Source organism: Anabrus simplex, chromosome 14 (genome assembly GCF_040414725.1).
Source record: "Anabrus simplex isolate iqAnaSimp1 chromosome 14, ASM4041472v1, whole genome shotgun sequence".
Classification (NCBI taxonomy): Eukaryota; Metazoa; Arthropoda; class Insecta; order Orthoptera; family Tettigoniidae; genus Anabrus; species Anabrus simplex.
In genome coordinates, this window is record NC_090278.1 from 51597933 (window position 1) to 51622523 (window position 24591).

Below are 24591 nucleotides of genomic sequence, written 5' to 3' on the forward strand. Positions count from 1 at the left end.
TGAAGGCAGTGCTCTGTTTACCACATTTTTCTGCTGTTACTATAGCGTAAATAAGACCAAATTTAGAAACAAAACTCGTATCCTGTATGTTGACTGGGCACCTTTTAACATAGGATAAACTAAAACATTCATCTGCCCAAAATGATCACATTTCAAAACAGTTTATTGCTTTGGCAATGTTTTTCAAGGTTTAAGAGAAGAGCAAAATGTGAAATGCATGTGAATATATTCTAAAAGACAGCCAACTTTTGGGTATGTATGAAGACAAAATGCACTGTGTGTGTGGTGTGAATGTTGAACAGAAATACGTGAGAATATTCATGGTGTTCATAATTTAAACACAAATAAATGACTATAAACTCGAACTCAGCTTGGAACTGGAAGTGTTACTATGGTGGTGATTGAAACTGCAACATTGCTGCTTCCCATAATAGATATCAATACAAATTTCTCAGTTAAATGTGTATTTTCAATAAGTATACTTCGTTTTCTATACTGCCTTTATGAATAATCCTACTCCATTGCAAAAAAAAAAAAAAAAAAAAAAAAAAAAAAAGATTTAGTACTTTTTCCCCATAATCTAGTACCTTTTTAGAGGGAAATTTAGTACGAAACTTTTTGCCCAGTGGCAACCTTGTGCTTGGTGGGTGGCTGCAAGGTGAAGGGAAAGTAGTTCTTGCAAACATTTGCAGCTAGATGGCAAGAGTTGACTGGTCGGACTAGAATGGTACAGTTTTTCAGTACATAATCTACTTATTCTCTTTGTACATAATCAAATACAGTAGAGGCAGTACGCGACGCTTACGGATTTAGTCTTGTTAAAATGGGACTTGACCTTAAAAGTAGCACTAAATTCAAATCAATGGAAATGCATTTACGAAAATGGGTAAGTAAATTACGTCTAGAAAGAAAGTGTTATTAAGATATTAACTTAGAAGTTGCTACAGCAATTCTAGATGAATGAATTCATGAATGAATGAAGAATTAGACATATAAACAAGATGTGAAATGGACTTCTCTGAAATGGGTTGACCTTTCAGTTATGCATTACTTTTTTTTTTTGCTTTTGCTTTCCTGCCCGAACTTTTACGGTTAGATGTGTCTTTTCTCATTTAAAAAACATTGTATCATCACATTAAGACACTTGTCAATAAAAATATCGGCACATTCCTTACACACATGATGCAATGAATTAACATTTAAAAGCTGGACAGTTTTCTTCTAACATGAAGCCTACTAACAGAAAGAAAATCTATAAAATCCCGGCTTTAATCTGAAAAGAGGGATAAAAGAAAGCAAAGTATGGAAATGTTGTCGATAGTGATGCTTTGAGGAATATTTACGTACAATTGGAGTAAAAATGTAACATACCCTTGGCTGTATAGTCGAGGATGTTAAAAGTCGCTGGCTTGAAATGATCTGAACAGATCTTATAATTCTCATATAAGCGTAACGTCCCTTCTTTCATTTACACCTTATCCAAATCACTTCTGTGACATTTCAAAACCCATAGATCACACCGACAACACCACATCGGTATTGAAGGTTAACTGCTGCACTATACAATAAAATATGCGTGTTATATTTTAAGCCAGTTAAAATATGGGTCGAGCAGGTCAGAAGATTATGATTAGGGCAAGGCATTTGATGATTTTGCATTTTTTTTTATGAACGCCAAAATATAGCTTGAGTATATGTACATGTGTTTCATGAATTGACTGATTAAATAAGGGCAATTTGTTAGGGCTTTTTATTTTTTGCCGTTTACAAGAGATAGGTCATTTTTGGAGCAATTTATGGTAATTTTTAGCATTTTTAATTGTTTTCTGGGAAGTGTTATATTTTGTTATATTTGGATATTTAATTAATATTATTTATGTTTACAACACTTGTCTATTAACTTAGACAAATAACTTGTTCAAGAAAGAACGTAGACTTGCAACATACCCTGCTGCCACTAGTTTTCAAGGAAAGAGTATTTTCAACTCGTTTGCACTTCCAAGAAAACATACTATAAGCAGTACCTGCTTCCCCTATATGTAAGACGCATAATGGACTCGGCCAAGCTGGGCATTGCTCCTTATCTTCAGCTAGATAAGAAGGAAGTCAGGTGCCCGCGTGCTGAGAGTCGAGTGAATTCTTTGTTGACAAGTACTGTAAGATGCCCAAAGTTAAAGGATGTACAATTGTTAAATTAAAACAGTTTGTTACACAATATGGAGAAAATATATTTTCCACTGATGGGAAAATATTATTTTGCAAAGTGTGTGATGTGCGAGTTTCAGCAGAAAAGAAGTTTACAGTTGAACAACATGTGTCGTGAGAAAAACATAAATGTGGTGTGCAGCGACTTGAAGATAAAAGAAACCGTGGCTTACACCAGACACTACTGGGTGAATCTTCAATATTTTCTCTATTTTGTGAGAAACTGTGTACAGCATTTTTATGCGCCGATATTCCACTGAACAAATTGAACCATCCAAAGCTGCGTACATTCTTAGAAGAGGAGACTGAAAAATCTGTACCAGATCCCAGAACATTAAGAAGAACCTACGTTGGAAGATGCTATGACAAAACGTTACAAGAAATAAGGATAAGGGTAGGAGACGGACACATATGGGTATGCATAGATGAAACAACAGACAGTATGGGACGATATATAGCCAACATTATTGTAGGCGTCCTGGAAGCAGGGAATGCTGGAGAACCATTTCTACTACATTGTGAGCAATTGGACAAAGCTAACTGGTCAACAATTAGCAAACTGTTTGACCAGTCTTTGAGGCTATTGTGGCCCGATGGCATTCGGAATGACAATGTGCTGCTTTTAATAACAGCTGCAGCACCCTACATGGTAAAGGCTGCAAATTCGTTACAAGCGCTCTTCTGGAAAATGGTGCATGTCACATGCCTAGCCCATGCGTTACATTGGACCGCGGAAGTGGTACGACATAATTTCCCTGAAGTTGACAAGTTAATTGGGTGCATAAGGAAAGTGTTTTTAAAAGCCCCATCTAGAGTTCTAGCATTCAAAACAGAAGCTCTTGAAATTCCCTTGCCCTTTTCACCTGTTTTGACTAAATGGGGAACGTGGATTGAGGCTTTTTGTTATTACTGCGAGAACTTTGAAGTTGTAAAGAAAGTGGTCGATTCCTTCGACAAAACTGAGGCTGGATCAATAAAAACAGCCCAGGAACTCTTGGCTGACAAAGAAATTGCAGGTAAACTTTCCTACATAAAAACAAATTTCGGATCCCTTCCTAATGCAATAAGTGCTCTAGAAAAATCCCAAGTGCCACTAGTGGAGCAGCTGAAAAATGTGTATAAAGTTGTGAGTGATCTGAATCGTGTGTGTGGTAAAGTGGGTGAAGATGTATCCATGAAATTGAATAAGGTTTTGCAAAAGAACAATGGGTATACAACTTTGTGTTCTATTTGACAAAGCATTGTCGGATGAAAATTTTTCTCTTACCGACTGTGAATTGAATCCGGGAGATATTGCTTGTTTTCAGTATGCACCAATTGTTTCAATTGAGGTAGAGAGAAGCTTTTCCGTCTACAAATTGTTATTTGCAGACAGTAGGCAATCGTTTTCATTTGAGAACCTACGCAAAGTTTTTATTGTGCATTTCAATTCAAATTTATTGTAAACAGCCACTGAAGTTTGTTTTCTTAAATATTCTTTGTTAATTAAATGACACCTATTTGCTAGGAGAGTATTTGAAGAATATGCCAATTCTAAAATATTTCATTTTTATCGCCAGGGGTGCAAAGTGGTATTTACTTTGTTAGTAACAAAAATAATTTAAACTTAATGCATTGTCATCCATTAAAATTCTCTCTCAAATCAGCTAATTGTTTCTTAAAGGATTAATAAATAAGTGACGATTAATTTTTTGGTCATTATTTTCAAATTGTCATTTTTTAACCACTTTAGGTCATAAATGCATTTTTTATTTTGCATTTTCTTGCTATTTTTTGGTCACTAAATACCTTGCCCTAATTATGAAGTACTATAAAAATCTTGCTATCACTGGAAGAATATATATGCAAACACAATATTACTTAAATTTTCTTGTCACTAGTTAAACGGAAGAAAGACCGCGCATTCTTCTCTACTTCATAGTTACTGCAGCCAAACAGCACATACCTTTCCCCTCATGTTGAGAGGAGATATCAAGGAATGGCACACGCTACTATTCAATTATGTCAACTCACTGTAAACGCATTAATAACACCAAAAACTTCACAGCCGGGCTGAGTGGCTCAGACAGTTAAGGCGCTGGCGTTCTAACCCCAACTTGGCAGGTTCGATCCTGACTCAGTCTGGTGGTATTCGAAGGTGCTCAAATACGACAGCCCCGTGTCGGTAGATTTACTCGCACTTAAAAGAACTCCTGCGGGACTAAATTCCGACACCTCGGCGTCTCCGAAGACCTTAAAAAGTAGTTAGTAGGACGTAAAACAAATATTATTATTAATATTGTATAAAAACTTCACACACAAGTACACATGTTCTTATGACAGAATCAGTAGTTCTCAGATCAGTCCACTAGAGAGAGCTCTAATAGCTGTCCCTCAATATCTCGCTGAGTGCCGCGTATTGTCTCTGGTGTATTTGATATAATAGTACTAGAGATGGGGACTATCGACTGAAAATTTTCCCTTGCCTTGCTTTCTTCTTTTCTTCCACAACTTCCTTCACTGCCTCTTTCCACAATGGTTCTTTGCATCTTGCAGACATTCTCTGCACAACTTTTTATACTTGGACCCTTCTACACTTCCAAATTCCATTGCTGGAATCAGTTGTTTCAGCATCACCTGTATATTTTTATCTTTTAATTTCCATACTTTTTTTTCCCTTCCGTTCAATTTTTCTCACTCCTTGTTGCTACCACTACTGGACGGTGTCTGCCAAGTGCTGCTCCCAGTAGAGTCATCCATCATTTGTGACTTGCACTTTTGACAATCATCCTTCTGTTACTTCAACTATTTTGTGTACAGTGTCCTCTCCACAAATTTTTGTCAGCCAGAGGGCAGGAATGAGTAGCTGGATGGGGAATACTAAGTAAAACTTCAGTATGAAAAAATTTCAATTCATTCCCCTCAGGGCATTAACAATAATATCAGACAAGTAAACATTAACTGCAAAATTGAATTATTTTAGTGTTATCATGAGCAAGACATAAGAGTATTTTGAACTTCTGGTGTTTTATTGCTAGTTCCAAATCCATGTAACAGCGGACTTTGGTCTACCACTCAGTTGCTGTGGACATGTGGACTGTCATACAGGTTCGTGATGTCATGCCGAGTAGAGGGCTCATATGCGATTTGAAGCTAACCCAGACCCCACTCGCTAAACTTTTGATCTCCAATGTAATTGATGCAATCGTGCTGACAATAATGATTTATCATTTAAATTAACTGTTTTACAGTATTTACAAGTTAATTTGGAACACACAAAGACTCAAATAGGTATTAATATTGAGTAACTAGCACATATCTAGGTTATGTTAACTAGGTGGTCAGAGAATACAGCAGGGCAGTGTGCCCATTAAAAAGGTCCTAGGGATAACACTTGTGTACTGGATTTGCTATTCTTTTTCCTAAAACACATATTTTGTCATATGGTTGAAAGTATGACTTTTCAATAATAATGAACATGTTTTTGAGTATAAGACTTCTGGATACTGTAATTAACATAGTGACACCCCTACTTTGAAAAGAATTACTAAATAACTAGGCCTATAGGTAGGTAATTTTTTGTGTATCATTGGAAGTGCAATATTTTTGTGTAATTACGCTGCTAAAGTATTATTTAAATACATAAATAAAACTAATTAGAAATAAATAATGCAATGGGGACACTTGTTGAAGTGCAAACAATCAAGTTGAGGGCATTCTTTCTTTCTAATTCATTATTGGCTGTTTAAATTGAACCATGGAATATTATAGGAAATAGTTATGGAAGTCATGGGAAATGATTTGCTCAAATCTGTAGACACCCTGCTGGTCTGTGCCGTCCTTCAACTGACAAAACACAAAGAGGATAATAACTTTTATAAGGTATTCAAGGTATGTATTATGTAAATAATTGAATAAGTAAAAATTGTGTATTTGCTGCGTTCTGATTAATTCGCACGGGATTGCATTATAATCAGCAAATGTCAAGTTTGAAATCTTAAAACCATTCTCTGCATTCGTCAGCTGCAGCTCTCATTAGATTTCCCCATATATCTTAAACAGAACAAAATAAAATTAATATCTTGTAATGTGGCCTGTTCCAGGATATTTGGAGTAAATGAAGCTGGCGAGATCTTCATTACAGACATGGCTTCTCTCAACACAAGTACGGCCCATCTGGTGGCTGTGGCTACAGACAGTGGAGTTCCCCCACGAGTCGTAAGTATTCACCCATCTTTCTGAAATACTGCAAGGGCATCGAATAATATGGAGACCGTAGTTCTAGGATAGGGAAATTCTAAAAAGAAAAAATGTTGAGTCTTGTTTTATTTACAAGAAGATTATAAACAAATCTTCATTATAAACTAATTTTGTGTCGAGGACCAATAATTAAAAAGAAAATACTAGAAATATAACCCTAATTTAATCATGTACAATAGGATTCAAACTGTTAGGATAATAAATAAATAAATAAATAAAAAAATAAGTAAATAAAGGTAAATAAATATTTAAGTAAGTAAATAAATACTGTATACACTTTCTTGCCTCTTCACAATTAAATCTGCAAGACCATGAATTAGCTACACTTGCTCTGTGGTCTCCTTATCACTGAATCATTAAAAACAGTCTAGTACCAAGGAAAACTGAGACAGAGTGAGTTAGCTGTGCTGTGCTTTGAGCTTGCATTCGTGAGATAATGGGTTTGAAGCCCGCTGTCGGCAGCCCCAAAAATGGTTTTCTATGCTTTCCCATTTTTACACCAGGGCTGTACCTTAATTAAGGCCACGACAGTTTCCTTCCCACTCCTAGGTCTTTCCTACCCCATTGTCGCCATAAGACCTATCTGTGTTGGTGCGACGTAAAGCAACTTAAGAAACCTGAGATTTGTAGATTGAGGATACCATCCAAAAACCAAAGGCTTAGTCTTCTCGGTGCCAAACATGGAGTCTCTAGTCACCAGGCCTGAAAAAGGAAAACATTTAACGTAAATATTTTTAAGCCAGGGTATTGGCTTTAAGGTTAAATTCTTCCAACAGAAATATGAATACAATCTATTTTATTATTTATTTTGATCTGGATAGGATGTTGTAGTCTGTAATTACCGCTTCTTGTAAACTCTTTTCCACCTCAGTGAACCAGATTTGTTTGGTCTTGTTACATAGAAAATAAGCAAAGATCCAACAGGACAGAGCTCATTCGTGTCAGATGACCGTAGAACACAATCCTCCTGTTTTAAATGGTGTCTTTTACATTCTCCACATGTGAATATACAGTAAACTATATATCACCACCCTCAGTTATCGCCTGCAACAGGGAACAGCCGGATATTGTTGATAAAAAATAGCATAGTAACTACCCCGATATAATGCCCGTACCAACATCCGCCATTGGTAGCACAGGTAAAGAAGTGTCATATAGTGTTAAGATTACTCAATATATCACCAATTGATGATCTACAGGAACCCGGAAACTTTATCTTCAAATGGAAACATGGCTCTTACTTAATCCTTGTGGAATATGAACAGGCTACTGATGCTTATTAGTAGTGACGTAGTGCAATGGCTTTACTGCACCTGACCTGGATGAATGATAAAGGCAAACAATGGGAATTTCCTCATGGCACATCACTAGGGATTGTAGTTTTGTGTCCGACTCGTTGGCTGAACGGTCAGCGTACTGGCCTTCGGTTCAGAGGGTCCCGGGTTCGATTCTTGGCCGGGTCGGGGATTTTAATCTTAATTGGTTAATTCCAATGGCATGGGGACTGGGTATATGGGTTGTCTTCTTCATCATCACGACGCGCAGGTTGCCTACGGCGTCAAATAGAAAGACCTGCACCTGGCGAGCCGAACCCGTCCTGGGATCTCCCAGCACTAAAAGCCATATGCCATTTCATTTCATTTTTAATGGGGATTGTTTCTGAGAACAGCTTTGGAACCCTGGACAAAGCAATTTGAGGGTAAAGCGCTTGGCAGTAGCTTAACTTGACCTGTTATGAACTTCAGTCGTGTGTGTGTTTATCTGAATGCTCCATTGAAATAATTTTTCAGGGCTGAATAAATGTACGATAACTGTATAAAATTTACATGCAACATCTGTCATGGTATGATATGAATACAGAATACCTACATAAATTAAATGTTGAATTAATACTATTTCAGAAAATCCCTGTACATAGCAGCATCATCATCATCATTGGCACGACAGCCCTTTGTGGGCCTTGGCCTCCATTCTTTCCTGTTAAGTGCAGAGCTCCTCCAGTTATCTTTCCACCTTAACTCAGGTCTGCCAACTTTCCTGATTCCTTCTGGCACTGCATTAAATATCTTCTTTATCATTCTGTTATTAGCATGCAGTACATGTCCTGCCCACTCCAACCTTCTGATCTTTATACAGTTCTAGGCTGGAAATCCTTACAACTTTTATAGAAAGCTCTCGCATCATTCATCAAGCTGATCAAGCAACTTTCTTAGGTTTCCAGCTTGGTAACGAGTTAAAACATTCCACGAACCAATTCTCAAGTCCTTTACACGTTTGTGAGGTCATCATATAAAAGTCAGGCTGGCTATTTCTTCTTCAGATTTCGTAACGAGAGTCTTTTACAGATTGGGTTGTCAGCCTAACGCCAACACCCAGCAGTCCTTGAAGGCCGATATTTTCTTTCGGGGTTGTCTCCCTTAGCTGATGGATCCCCATTTTGAAGTATCGGGAACTCGCATTTTTTTGCCCTTACGTGACTTAGCCGTGTACACGCAGTGTATCCGTTGCCCAGGAGCCACGGCGTGGACGTGCAGGTATCGGACTTGGTAGGAATAAATGGCATTTCCTGTGCATTATTAGCAGTGAACCCACGGGATCACATACTACCTCTTCGGCCCTGTACATAAATCATTCGATCTAATATTTTAAAATGTGACCTCAATTTAACACCGCCCTCTTTATTGCAGCAGCTACACTCTAAACAAGTGATGGCTTTATAATGAGGAATAATTGTAGCTTATGGATGTGCCCTTTCTTGCATCCACAATTTCCTTTGACTGGGACCAATCTTCCTTTCCTTGGCTTCCAATTTCTCTACCAAACCTTTCTTATTCATCACAAGGCATTCTGCTGCATTCAGAGCCTCTGGTTGAATAAGTGTACTATAGAATCTGAGCCTGGCATTGAAGCTTCCTGCTGATGGTAGTGTTTGGTGCTCTTCTGGGGATTCTGGCCCTCGTCATCATCTTACTCATCCTCTACATATATAAACAGTAAGATATATTATTTACTTGAATGAGAAAGAATACCAAGCTAATTCAGTTTGTTCAAACGGTCCCATGAATATCTTCATTTCATGGAAATTAATCAATAATACTGCGGAGGATTGTGTAGCTTATCGCCAAGACAGCCAAACTTTTCTTCTGAAAATGCTGAAAGTAGTGATCCTCAAAACCACTGTTATGTTTGTTGTTTAAAGGGTCCTAACAGCTAGGTCATCGGATTGTGAACTGTTAGTTCAGGATATAATTTTCATAATGCCTACACGAGTGTACACGGTAGAGGAAAGGATATTTATGTGTAATAATTATGTGAAAACAGAGTCTTGCAGGAAAGTAATTAGGCAATTTGTAACACAATTTCCAGGTGTAGAGAGACCATGCAGAAATTCGTAAATAATTTCAGAGGAATTCGTTCTATACTCGATAAGAAGCAAAGTGTCAAAAAACGTGTACTTAATGAGGGAAAGTAAATGAAATCACAGAAAGATAGGGCATATGCTTACAAGATCCCTAAGACAACTTTGACAAGAAACCTGAGTTTTGAAGAGCTCAGCATGGCAGGCTACAAAACTGTAAAAATGTAAGACGATGCCAGAAATTTCCTATCATTGGGTACAAGCTTATTTTCTTAATTCATAATTACTAATTTTCTTAATTCTTATTTTCTTAATTTTAATTGTTATCTCATGTCATGCCACACTCAGAATCAGCACAATCCCTTGCAACACTTGGTCAAATCACTTTCAAAATTTTTGGTCACAGAATGTCTCGCCTATTGAGACACTTCACTCAGACAATCCACGCATCAAACACATTACAATGACAGAACTAGTTGCAGTTCTGAAAACACTAAAGTGCAATAAAGCACCTGGGAAAGATGGCTTAAATTTGGAGTTGTTCAAATATTCATGTGAATCTTTCCAAGAAAGACTCGCCCAGTTCCTAAATAGAATTTGGAAAGGAGAAGACCCACCTGAAAACTGGAATAAAGCAATAGTTATACACATTTTCAAGAAAGATGACAAGAATGACTGTGAAAACTACAGAGGCATATGTTGATTAAATTCTGGTTATAAAATGTATGCCAACATCATTAAAAATAAACTATACAGACACTGAGAACATTCTGGGAGAGGAACAATTCGGCTTCAGAAAGGGAAGGTCTTGCTGCGATGGCTACTTCACAATGAAAATCCATCTAGAAAAACATAGGGAATTTAATGTAGAAACATATATTGCCTTTGCCGACTTCAAAAAAGCTTTTGACAAAGTAAACCCTATACCTTACTTAATATTTTAACCCTTTCGCACTCAGCGCGCCGATCTATCGGCGTGAGAGGTTATGGTGAGAAAGCTCACGGCGTCGATACATCGGCTCTGCCTTATTTACGGATTTTGGTCATTTGCGTAGCTGTTAAATCGTAACAGTTGATCGTGACGGTACCTTAAAGGGTTGAATTTGCGTTTAAGTCAACAGATATATCCACCAGCCCTACAAAATATTTTTATTTTCGACAAATGAAATCTGCTGACCGTGAATGTTTATGTTGTGGTTATTTGAAGTTGTTATTGCGTGGATCTGTTTTGATTGGCTTATGAATACAAGAAGTTGATCTTGCTATGAGTTTTGTTTATAGTTTATTTTGTTCCTTTGGTATATCGTGTGTTCGATGTACTTCGTAAACTACAATTTTACTCCTTTTCATAACTCCGTTCTTGCACGTGCTTGCGTCATCTTTTTATCGTTATGGCTAGGCCATATTCAAGGCCGAATGAAGCCAATATCCTTGAATTTTCAGATGATTTAGACAGTAATAATGACCTTCGTTTGCCGAAAGTGATTCCCGTTATGTGGGAAGTGACACGGTCGTAACGGCTCACTGTGCATTGGACCGCGAGGACCTGACAGCAATGACCATTACATGTACACTGAATAACTTTGTGCAATGCTTCATGAGTGAATTGCAGCACACACATCATATTGATATCAAATTATTCAGAATTAAATGTTCTTTCTTTCATCTAAGAGTAAAGAAGGAAGATGCAATAATGTCTGATTTTTCTGTCATTGAAAATGATAACTTAAAAAAAAAAAAATTATTTTCAAAATTTAATAATTTTTTAGGGCTTAACCAATAACAATACGTCCTAGGTATATTCATTTCTGAAATGCTCATAGTTTCTTGTATTAGTGTGATTTATTTTATTTTAATGTGTGTTAAACTGTTTACGTGTTGAATTTTTGTAACTTGCTTTGGAAAATCATAAAAATTAGTCTGAGTGTCTTCGAGCAAACCCCTGCATATTGGCTGAGTTCCAAAGGGTTAATATCTGATTACACCCCACAACAGATGCTACAGAACATAAGTAACCTTTACAAACATAACATGATTTCTGTATAGTTCAACCATAAATTATCAGAGTGGAAAACAATAAACACTGGAGTAAGACAGGGTTGCAGTCATTCTCCTCTCCTGTTCATAATCTATATAAATGATCTCATATGAGAATTTAGAGAAACGAGACATGGTTCCATCTGGATTAACAGAAATCTACAGCTGGACACAATATTTTTTTGCAAACGACTTAGGCTGGTCGCCACCTCAAAAGATAATTTACAGCGTTCAATGTATAATCTAAACCTAGTCTCAGAAAAATACTCAATGGAAATATCCCCTGAGAAAACTAAGATAATAGCTTTCTGTGGCAAGGAACTAGTAAGAAGCTAGATCTGCTTAAATAACATTTTGGAAAGAGTAAATGATTTTAATACCTCGGCTACAAACTGTATTTCTTTGAAGAACTGGACATGCCTGAAAAAATCTCATAATTCAACGGATCATCAGTAAAGATTTTAGACCATCATTAGTTCAAAACCACACCTGTACAAGAATCTAAAACCTTGACAAGACCTGTACTTTGCTGTGGAAGTGAAGCTTGGACCCTGAGGAAATGCGATGAGAGAAGAATAACTACAGCTGAAATGAAATACATGCAGTGAACAGCAGGAGTCACTAAGTGGGAACACAAAAAAGAAATACAGAAGTGTTGAATGAGGTTAAAAGCAGATCTATATTACAATACATCTATGAATACCAGAGAAATTGTCTAGAACACCTAAACAGGATGGACAGAAGCAGGATCCCCAAAGCAGTCATAAACTACTGCCCTGGTGAGAAGAGATCTCTGGGACGCCCCAGGAAGACAAGGTGTGAAAATGCAAATCTTTTGTACAGAACGTAACATATCTTCTATAGGACTAATACTGTACATGAAAGGATGTGCTGGTGATCTCATGTCATGCACGGATAAAGTGAGTGAGTACTGTGCTGTCATTGTTGCTATGCCAAGGAGTGGGCAGTGATGAGTCAATGGGAGGCAGATAAGCTGGGTGTGCCTGCCAACCAACCGATGAAACTCGGTGTAGATGCTGTGTAGATGAGAGGAGAGGGGTAAACACTCAAGAGAATGGAGGAAAAATCAGAGCGGTTATCTAATGTTAAGGCCGGGTGTTTCCCTGAACCTGAGCACCAGTTGATATCCCACTTCGGAATCTGTAAAGGCGAGAAGGTGGGAAGTAAGGGGTAAATGTTTAAGGACTTTAAGTGTGAAATATTCATGGAACGTGGTTTGATGGTGCATGGTGTGAATGGGGACAGGAAGATCGATGTTGGAGGTTTTTTAGGTACTGCGATGGCCACATATACGTGGGTGCTCAGCTCCAGGGAAGCACCTGGATGCAAATGAACAGTCGAGAGCTTTGACATTCAATTGAACAATCGCCATCGCAGGCTATAGACTACCTATCAAACACAGAACAGATGCTATCGCACGCCTACTAAATAAGGAAAACGGTGGTTATTGGTCAAGAGTTTAAAATAAAGCCCTATATTTTAACTCCTTCTATTCTTATTACAGACTATCCTTGGTAGGCTTAGATATGTAAGATGGACAAAAAATGTCTTCTTTTTCTGGTGCCGTCTCCTCTCAAAAAGATGGCAGCCAATATGGACTAATTTTCCCTAATTTGTGTCATTTCTCTTGTCACAGTCGCTGTATTATGAATTTTGAACCATTAAAACATGTAATGAATTTCATAGTAAAAATCCATATTGACAACTATTTAATAATTCAGTTTTTAAGTGATTTATTTGGTCCACCTTTTCAATACTGGTTCGATATTCACTTGATTTAAATTATTATTATTATTATTATTATTATTATTATTATTATTATTATTATTATTATTACCGTGTTTTGGTGGGTTGGCAGAGGTGAAAGAAGGTGCGGGCTAGAATGGGTCTAACTACAAGTCCGAAAGATGAATTTTAAAATTTAAATAAAGGTTATATTTTCAACTGATAACAAGATTTAACAATTTCCACTAGGTTAAATAACAAAGAAAAATCAGGTACAATGCAACTTTACAAACAAAAGCACAAGTTAAAGGGTTTTTACAATACTGGGCTACGAGCCCCCAAGTTTAACAATTTCTCAGCTCTCGGCTCACAACCACAAATTACCAAAGGGCAGAAAACCCCTAATTACATGGAGCATTTGCTCCCATCTCGTAATGTCAAGCCTCCTAGAGGCACTTTTCAAAATACCAGAAAGAGCTGACCGCTTTCAATCTTTCAGGCCATAAACGGACTTTACTACAAACTGCCCTCAATGCACACTTACAAAGAAGCAGGGGTATCTTGTACCCATTCTACCAGGCCTTAGTGGACAAATACTAGGTTAATAAAAACGGCCCAAAACGCAAAAGGAATGGAGGCGTGAATTAGCACTCCTAAATACACATTTTAAAACATAAGTGGCGCTAGGCCGATACACAGGGGCTATTCCCACACTATATAGGAAAGATTAGAAAATCAGTTACGAAAACATAGTCACTTCAAGTCGAAATGAAGGGGAGCTCGAGAGGGTAAAGCACTCTCTATCCCCGATTTACATTTAAAGTAATAAAAAAATGTTTACATAAGCCGGCACTAAGTTACATTTTAAACAGGTAGGATACTTGAAAAGGTTTTGAACCTTCCCCGGGGGTTAAACTGCTGACCAAGAAAGAAATAAAGATTTTAAGAGGCCATTACCTTTGCTGAAGAGCTGCTGCTCGAAGGAAGAGGCACAACCCGCCCCCAGCTATACTTCCATACACTAAGCTAGATGTTGTTGAAGTGGCGAAGAGCCGAGAAAATCAGCAGTTTTTAAACCCTCGTGGAAGATTCGAGACCTTTCATGAATAATAAAGACACACCCGCTCAACTTTATTGGGTAGCTAAGAGTTACACAATGAAATTCAAAGAAGAAACCTCTGATAGGTGGAAAATTAATTACAGAAATTACTGATTGGCTAAGTTCAAAACAGGCGGAAAGAAAGCTTAATATTGCCAACCCACAAATGAAAGAACAAAATTTAGTAAAGACCAAAACTTATAAATACCAAATTTCTTCAACAAAAGTTCCTTCACTTCGCACCTGGGTGCATAATCAGAGTTTTTGGGTAGAGACATCTGTTAGCGAATGTCCACACTTCTTGATCCATAGAAAACAAAACACGTTGAAATCCACACAGTATAGACAACTTTGTAATCCCGAAATTTATAGTAGAGACCTCTTCTGAGAAAACTCATGAATTAATACAGTTCTAAAAGTTCAGTTTCTCCGGTAGAGGAGGATTTATTGGCAGAAGATTTAACTTTGCAGCGTAGAGGTGTACCGCCCGGTACAGAATTAATTCACTTTTAAAGTTCAGAGTTTCAGCTGTAAAGGAGTAATTTAAGGCGGAAAATTCAAATGTGCGGCGTATAGGTGTACCGACTGGTACAATTGTTGTTATTGTTATTATTATTTGCAGTGCTTCTATGATTTGCCTTTCTGGTCTTCCATACGGCTTTCTTTTTTTTTTTTCTCCGTGGGCGCTCCTCTTTACTTCAGTGCACTTGGTTCCTGGTCTCCTTGGAACTTCATTCTCTGGCTGTACTAGCCATCTGTTAACTATTTTATGGAACAGATAAACCTCAGATGGAACCTCAACAGACGGTTGAGGTGCTGGCCTTTTGACTTCAACTTGGCAGGTTCGATCCTGGCTCATTCCAGTGGTATTTGAAGGTGCTCAAATACGTGAGCCTCATGTCGGTAGACGTACTGGCACGTTAAAGAACTCCTGCGGGACAAAATTCATACGCTCCGGTACTTGTCAAGAACTAGAAATTATAATTTTTGGTGCAATACAGGTGCAGAGTTAAGTGGTGCAATTACTCTGTAACAAACCACTGGAGACCACAGGTTCATTATACCAATTTCCTGGGACGGTATCCCTGAACAAACTCCGAAAGTTTGTCTGAGTTTAGCTTGACCCCTGTATATTTAAAAAAACCAGTCTGGCTGGCTGCTTTTCAGTTTCGATATTCCGTTTCACTCTAGATCTACTAGATGGCAGATGTGAGGCTATTTATGGATTGTAATAAGAATGTAAAGGAGAGGGAATATGTTTCTAGTAAGACCCCAAATAGAGTATGGTTAAAGTTTAAAGCACCCTCTCTAGGAATACCTGAAAAAAAAAAAAAAAAAAAAACACAAAAGAAAGCAGCACGATTTGTTCTGGGTGATTCCTGACAAAAGAGTAGTGTTACGAAAATGTTGCAAACTTTTCCTGGGAAGACTCTGTAATAAGGAGATGAAGTTACTCAACTAAGGCCTGGTTCAACCATCTGCTCATAAACTAGATTCCAGCTACGTGGGAGGTAACCTACCCGGGAGTTTAAATCACCTGGTACTTTGGCTTGCATGCAACCACCTCCCCGTAAGTGATAGGTAGCTACCCGGAGCTAGACACCGATATGTGGGGTTGGCTAGACTGATTTTCAGAGACTTCTCACTTTTGACTGAGGTGCTATCTATCATTACATATGAAGCTAATTTCAATTGTCTTATTTTCCTGTATTTGCATCTGCTGATTGTCACCAACGAGCCTATTTAAAAATATCAAAATAATAAGGGAAGTCTGTAGAGTAATTTATGTCAAGCTTTTGTGAGGTTAATCCATGAGGTTCAAAATCAATACCTAATTGGGCTTTAAATTTAGATTCTAATGTTTCCTTACGCCAGTTATAAGCTGTCATGTAAGGCAGCATTTCGGAATCTATTCCTGTAATAGAGCGGTCAATTTCTACGAAACGCTTTTCCGTCTTCTCGGTACTCGATACAGATGTTGATTCCCATGGGGAATCTAAAATGTTTGTTCCGAATGAGTAAATTTAATACCAATATAAATGGTCCGTTATTGGACATTATACATTTTCCAGCCAACTCATTCCTGGTTGCCAGCGTTTCGCCCCCGTGTACTAGGCTGGGCTCATCAGTTGGTACCTAGCACACCTACCAAGACGCATCGCTAGTGCATACCATGGAGGCCACTGCGTAGGCAACCAGGAATGAGGTAGCAGGAAAATTTATAATGTCCAATAACGGACCATTTATATTTGTATTGTCAGTACTTTGCATTTTATTTAAATGTACATGTTTCGAGAGCTACTGCTCTCTTCTTCAGTTGTGCAAAATCATCAGACAAAATCCTTGGACTCGATACAGTTGTAGAATACAGTCATCAACAAAACTTTTTTTTAAAATGTACTTTTACCCCGATTTGTTGAACTTACTGGACCTATTAACCTTAAGTGAATTGAATAAAATTCTCTTACTATTGTTGTTTGTCTTCAATGCAGTGTCAGTGCCCTTTTTGTTAAAAATCTTTTTTATTCCCTACAAGTTTCTGTTGTGGAATATTATTACTGCCACATTCTTCCTTTCTTTTCATTTCCCAAACTTGATTTGCTCTTTATTTTGTCTACATATTTCTTTGAATATCCATTTGTATTCACGATCTTGTATATTTTATTCATTTCGTTTTTGAAAGCTTGTCTTTTTAAGGATAATTTAAGGGCCCTACTGATCATACTGTAAAGTGTTGCCTTCTTCTGCTGCCCTGGATGATTGGAGTCCTTCCAAATAATAGTACTAGTAGTTGTTTCTTTTCTAAAAAACCTCGCACTCTAATTCCCTACTATTTCTAGTCATCTTGACGTCTAAATAGTTCAGCGATCCTCCTTCCTCTGACTCCATTGTAAATTTCGTTCACCCTTCTCAACACTCCTACTGAACCTATTTCTTGTTCATCTATAATAATGAAACCGTTGTTCACATATCTCACTCATTTGATTAATCTTTTAATTTTCTCGATTATTTTATTTGATTCCAAATAGTCCATGTAAATATTCGCCAAAATACCATACACTGGGGAACCCATAGACAACCTCTTTTCCTGTTTGTATGTTTTGTTATTAAATCCGAGATAGGTGGTCTCTAATATGTATGCTAACAACTTGATAAATTCTTCAATCTCTAGTTTACTTAACCTGCCATGTTCTGATTAATTCCTTCTAACAATATTTATTGTTTTAGAGATGGGGATGTTGGAGTACATGTCTTTAATATCGAAACTATGAATTGTGTAATTTTCCTTCATTTCACTATTTCTTGTTCTGTTACCGAAATTTCTTGTATTACTGACTGTTGCCTCCGTTGTGAAATTAAAATGCTTCCTTAAGAATACCTGTATAAATTTGGCCAAACCATATGTCAGATTGTTTCTATAGTTTATTATCGGCCCTATGGGAATTTCTTGCTTATGGATTTTGTGCAATGCCCTCATAGTGGGCATTCCTGGGTTCATGTTTATTAGACTATTTGCGTCCTTGGAGTCTAAAACAAATCCTACTTCTTTCAACATTTTTAAAAAAATTCTTTTGTACTACATTCATTGGATCTTTCTTAATTAAAGTGAATTTGCCATTCCTTCAAAACTTCTCCTTTTTATCAATCTATTCTTTTTTATTCATTAAAATGACCCTATTATCCTTATCTGCTTTGTTTTCTATAATGTTGTTGCTTTCAATTTTCCATTTCAGTTCATAATTTTCCTTATTATGATTGCCTCTTTAGCTTTTATCTTAATACTTTTCCCACTTCATACCTTGTTGCTTCTTGCTCCTCAAATTCCACCCCCCTGTGGGTGGGGGCGGTAGAATAACACCCACAGTATCCCCTGCCTGTTGTAAGAGGCGACTAATAGGGGCGCCAGGGGCTCTGAACTTTGGAGCATGGGTTGGCGACCACGGTGCCCTTAGCTGAGTCCTGGCATTGCTTCCACTTACTTGTGCCAGGCTCCTAACTTTCATCTATCCTATCCGACCTCCCTTGGTCAACTCTTGTTCTTTTCTGACCCGCCGCTATTAGGTTTGCGAGGGCTATGGAGTCTTTCATTTTCACGCCCTTTGTGGCCCTTGTCTTTCTTTGGCTGATACCTTCATTTCTTGAAGTGTCGGTCGCCTTCTATTTTTTCTCTCTGATTAGTGTTGTATAGAGGACGGTTGCCCAGTTGTACTTCCTCTTAAAACAATCACCACCACCACCACCACCACCACCACCACAACCACCACCTCATATTCCACTTAGGATATGACCCGTTCTACTTCTATTATTTCCACTACTTCCCTTTTTTTTTTTTTTTAGTCATTTTTATCCAATTATGCTTAGGCCCTTTTTCTGATATTGCCATTTCTTCCCTGCTAAATTCTGTATCTGTTAAATTCTTAACTGGAGGATAGAATTTAATTTCCTTCCTCTTTGACCTCTTATTGTCTTCTTTGTCGTTTCTTTTCTCATCTTTCGGCCCCTTCAGTAATTCAAGTTTCCTATCTAATGCATCCTGCTTCATTATTGAGAATAAAATACACTGAATCCTCTAAACTATCTTCTATCTTGTCCTGTAGCAATACCCGGAAAATCTCTCGTGTCTTTGCAAAATGCCCCTCTTCTTTATCAACTTCAAATGTTTTGGAATTAATTTATTTGCTAGAAAGTCCTTAAGTTTAAGTCCCTAGATATTTTGACTATTTTGAATTTTAAATTTTAGTTAATTTTCTAACCTGGCTTGCTTAGAGTGTTCAAGTATTTAGGTTGTGTGTTTTCCCAGGATGGTAATATAGTAAGTGAGATTGAATCAAGGTGTAGTAAAGCTAATGCAGTGAGCTCGCAGTTGCGATCAGCAGTATTCTGTAAGAAGGAAGTTAGCTCCCAGACGAAACTATCTTTACATCGGTCTGTTTTCAGACCAACTTTGCTTTATGGGAGCGAAAGCTGGGTGGACTCAGGATATCTTATTCATAAGTTAGAAGTAACAGACATGAAAGTAGCAAGAATGATTGCTGGTACAAACAAGTGGGAACAATGGCAGGAGGGAACTCGGAATGAGGAGATAAAGGCTAATTTAGGAATGAACTCGATGGATGAAGCTGTACGCATAAACCGGCTTCGGTGGTGGGGTCATGTGAGGCGAATGGAGGAGTATAGGTTACCTAGGAGAATAATGGATTCTGTTATGGAGGGTAAGAGAAGTAGAGGGAGACCAAGACGACGATGGTTAGACTCTGTTTCTAACGATTTAAAGATAAGAGGTATAGAACTAAATGAGGCCACAACACTAGTTGCAAATCGACGTTCGTAAATTCTCAGAGGCTTGCAGACTGAACGCTGAAAGGCATAACAGTCTATAATAATAAATGTATGTATGTTCTAACCTGGCTAGCATGCTCAGAATTGATTATTTTAACCATGTTGATTCAATCTTGTCCGTATTGACTTCAGCTGAAGAAGTCAGCAGTAGCTCTCAAAACGTACAGTAGATAATTATAATAAAATGTAAGGTATTGACAAGGCGGAAAAGTGTTTCATAGGAACTGATCTAAGTCAATACGGACAAGACTGAACCAACTTGGTTAAAATAATCAGTAGAGTGGTCAAGGCTCTCTCTTCGAAATACAAGGTATGCAGATTCTCTTTGTCCTTTTAATTTAAATTCAAATTATTTTTGTTCCCTGGCGTTGTTCTTAACTCTTTTATGTGCTTCTACACTGACTGACAGAGCAAATGCAACACCAAGAAGGAGTGGTCAGAACTTTATGCCAATTGCAGGGTAGACTGACGTCACTGAGGTATGCTCATGATGTGAAATGCGCCGCTGTGCTGCGCACGTAGCGAACGATAAATGGGACACGGCGTTGGCGAATGGCCCACTTCGTACCGTGATTTCTCAGCCGACAGTCATTGTAGAACGTGTTGTCGTGTGCCACAGGACACGTGTATAGCTAAGAATGCCAGGCCGCCGTCAATGGAGGCATTTCCCTCAGACAGACGACTTTACGAGGGGTATGGTGATCGGGCTGAGAAGGGCAGGTTGGTCGCTTCGTCAAATCGCAGCCGATACCCATAGGGATGTGTCCACGGTGCAGCGTCTGTGGCGAAGATGGTTGGCGCAGGGACATGTGGCACGTGCGAGGGGTTCAGGCGCAGCCCGAGTGACGTCAGCACGCGAGGATCGGCGCATCCGCCGCCAAGCGTTGGCAGCCCCGCACGCCACGTCAACCGCCATTCTTCAGCATGTGCAAGACACCCTGGCTGTTCCAATATCGACCAGAACAATTTCCCGTCGATCGGTTGAAGGAGGCCTGCACTCCCGGCGCCCGCTCAGAAGACTACCATTGACTCCACAGCATAGACGTGCACGCCTGGCATGGTGCCGGGCTAGAGCGACTTGGATGAGGGAATGGCGGAACGTCGTGTTCTCCGATGAGTCACGCTTCTGTTCTGTCAGTGATAGTCACCGCAGACGAGTGTGGCGCCGGCGTGGAGAAAGGTCAAATCCGGCAGTAACTGTGGAGCGCCCTACTGCTAGACAACGCGGCATCATGGTTTGGGGCGCTATTGCGTATGATTCCACGTCACCTCTAGTGCGTATTCAAGGCACGTTAAATGCCCACCGCTACATGCAGCATGTGCTGCGGCCGGTGGCACTCCCGTACCTTCAGGGGCTGCCCAAGGCTCTGTTTCAGCAGGATAATGCCCGCCCACACACTGCTCGCATCTCTCAACAGGCTCTACGAGGTGTACAGATGCTTCCGTGGCCAGCGTACTCTCCGGATCTCTCACCAATCGAACACGTGTGGGATCTCATTGGACGCCGTTTGCAAACTGCCCCAGCCTCGTACGGACGACCAACTGTGGCAAATGGTTGACAGAGAATGGAGAACCATCCCTCAGGACACCATCCGCACTCTTACTGACTCTGTTTCTGCGTGCATCGCCGCTCGCGGTGGTCCTACATCCTACTGAGTCGATGCCGTGCGCATTGTGTAACCTGCATATCGGTTTGAAATAAACATCAATTATTCGTCCGTGCCGTCTCTGTTTTTTTCCCCAACTTTCATCCCTTTCGAACCACTCCTTCTTGTTGTTGCATTTGCTCTGTCAGTCAGTGTATATCACATCTTCATTATGGGCATATTGCCTTTGAGAATCCTATCTGCAGGCTTCTGTGAATTAAGTATCTCCACGATCCTTCACGTGCTCCTTTACATAATATTGTGATTATACATTTCGATAAAATATATTATCAAGAAAAGAAGTATGAAAAGATGCATGCAGATAAAAACAACAGCTAATTATGAAAGTAAAAAATCAGCATAATGAGGACTTAAACCTTTATACTTCCTAATGCGAAGCGAGCATCTTAGCCACTACGCTACAAGAATGCTTCAGGCAACTAGAGTATACTAAGTTATACCTCGTGTCTGAAAACTGACAAATAAAAATTGGAAAATTAAAGCTCATTTGAGATGAATTCCAATTAGGTGTTGATTTTGTATTCTTGTAAAGTTTCTTTGCAAAAGCTTGATGTATAACATGTGCCCCCAACATTGTAAATGCGAGAGGAAAGCATTCACATTCAAAATCTTGTTATACAACATCGATCACTGTTATGGTATTGTGCTATTATAAGCATACTAAGCTAATTTAGCTGTATGTCACCAAAAATACAGCTAATAAGGTTAAGCTCCTAAAATTTGTCCAGCAGGAAAAGTCTTGTTGGAACCCTCGAAGTGGCAGATATATTATGCGCCGGGTAACTACAATTTATGCTGCGAAAAGCGCTACCCCAGAGTGGTCGAACGGAAATGTCCCTTTACGCAGGGGGCAAGTTACGTGCTACTTTACCCGTAGGTGGTAGAACCAGCTTTAAGCAGTATGTTCCCAGCTGTCAGTGGAGAGATGGCATGGAATGACATAGATAGACGAATATTCTTGAGAGGAGTTTTTAAAGGTAAGAATGATGGAATTCTAGAGGATAAATTGGGGAAAATATTCATTTTCAGAAAGAAGATTAGGGAATGGATCATTTAAGAGGGCAAGTGTCTGGTAAATTTAATGTGAACTATGTTTTATCACTTTGAGAACTATTAGAGTAACTACATGGGTTGATTTTTTTTTTTAAGTAGTGGCAACTCAATTTTATTTAGATACATAGCATTCTTACAATGTTAGGCATTTTACAGGCCTTCGAAGTAATCACCACCGTTGTGTAGCACTCATTCCCAGTGATGTGGAAGCTGTTCGATGCCGCTAAGAGCGCCTGATCTCTGGAGGTCGCGGTCGGTGGCCTGGAGGATGTCATCCACTGTGCAGAAGCACACCACTAGAATTGGTACTTTCATTTTAGGGATGAGATAATAGTCGTAGGGGCTGAGATCTGGAGAATAAGGGGGATGGTAAAGCACTTCCCAGCCCCAGCAACTGAACAACTCATTCGAAGCTCCTGCTGCATGCGACCTTGCATTGTCAGGCAGAATGATGGGTGGGTTATTCAGGAAGTGTACTACTGTAGTTTTCTTCTTAGAGCTGCTACCAGGTTCTTTTGCAAAAATGCATAGTAATGCTCCGCATTAATGGTACGTCCTCTGGAAACAGTATGTTTTATGGTAACATCATCCCAGTCATAGGCAACGATCAGCATGGCCTTCACATTGGTTCCGGTCGGCCGAACCGTTACTTTTCGCGGTGACCTGTTATGACGCCACACATTTCATTCGTGTTTCAGCTGTGGTTCATAAGCCTTGTCCCAGGTCCCGGCAATAGTGATTATCTGCCGTAAGATGGCCTCACATTTGCATTCATAGCGCTAGCGCTCCAAGTGCGTACAAGCTGCATCATATTGCAGCCATTTTTTTATGTTCGGTCAAATCATGTGGAACCCATTTGCAAGCAATTTTCCACTTTCTCAACCGCTTCTTCAGGATTTGCAACACGGTCAAAGGCACCAGCCCTGTATCGTTGGCCAGTTCAAGAATTGTGGTGTTCCAATCTGCCAGCACCAATGCGTTCACATTGTGCATATAGTCATCGCTTACTGCAGGATGACCAGGCCACAGCATGTCTGTCACATTTTGTCGTCCATCTTTGAAGGCCTTGACCCACCGTGCTACAGTACGGAAAGGTAATGCACTTTCACTGCAAGCCTCTTGCAATCCTTCATCACACTACCTTGCAATGTGACCCCTAACGCATTCAATTTTCAACTAGCTCCTCTGATCTTGCTTCGAAATCATTACAGCTGTAATGCGCTCAAAAATGAGTTTTCATTGTTTGCGCTGCTGCCGCATATGGTGTGCGGAGGGCGAGTTAATTTACGCTGAGGGAGTGTGGGTATCTAAGCTACCTCAGGTATACATTATATTGCCTGGCTACGTTTCACGGCATTGTTACAGCATAGTTGCCACTATTAAAAAGTCAACCCATGTATAATAATGAGAGATTCAGATGTACTGTTATGTCCTTTCCAGCAAAAGGCCGAAGAGGAGTGCAGGAAAGGTGCCTGGCTTCATTCAGCAGGATAAACTGCCAGTTCCTCCAGGAAAAGTGGAGAATCCCATCTTCGGCAACCACCGCCCAGATAGTGTTACAAGCGAATATCACTTAAGTGAGTAGATAGAAGAAACTGAATGCTTTGTCTTCCAAATGTTATTGTAGAAGGGGTTTCGGAATTTTAAATGGAACTAAGATAAAACTTTCAATATTTTTTCCTAAAATGACTTGTTGTGCAGTTAAATTTCTTTTTTACAAATTTCTTTATGTTGCACTGACACAGATACGTTTTATGGTGATGATGGGATAGGGAAGCGTTAGGAGTGGTAGTGGTGATTGTTGTTTTAAGAGGAAGTACAACTGGGTAACCATCCTCTATTAACAC

The 24591-nt window shown here is 39.1% G+C and overlaps 1 long non-coding RNA gene across 1 annotated transcript; it reads left to right on the forward strand.

Annotated features, from left to right (window-relative positions):
- Positions 1 to 769: 769 nt before the first annotated feature.
- Positions 770 to 24286, forward strand: LOC136885804 (uncharacterized). Its single transcript, XR_011018972.1, has 3 exons — positions 770 to 886; positions 6288 to 6402; positions 24185 to 24286. It is a non-coding gene; the product is annotated as an uncharacterized lncRNA (long non-coding RNA).
- Positions 24287 to 24591: the final 305 nt, after the last annotated feature.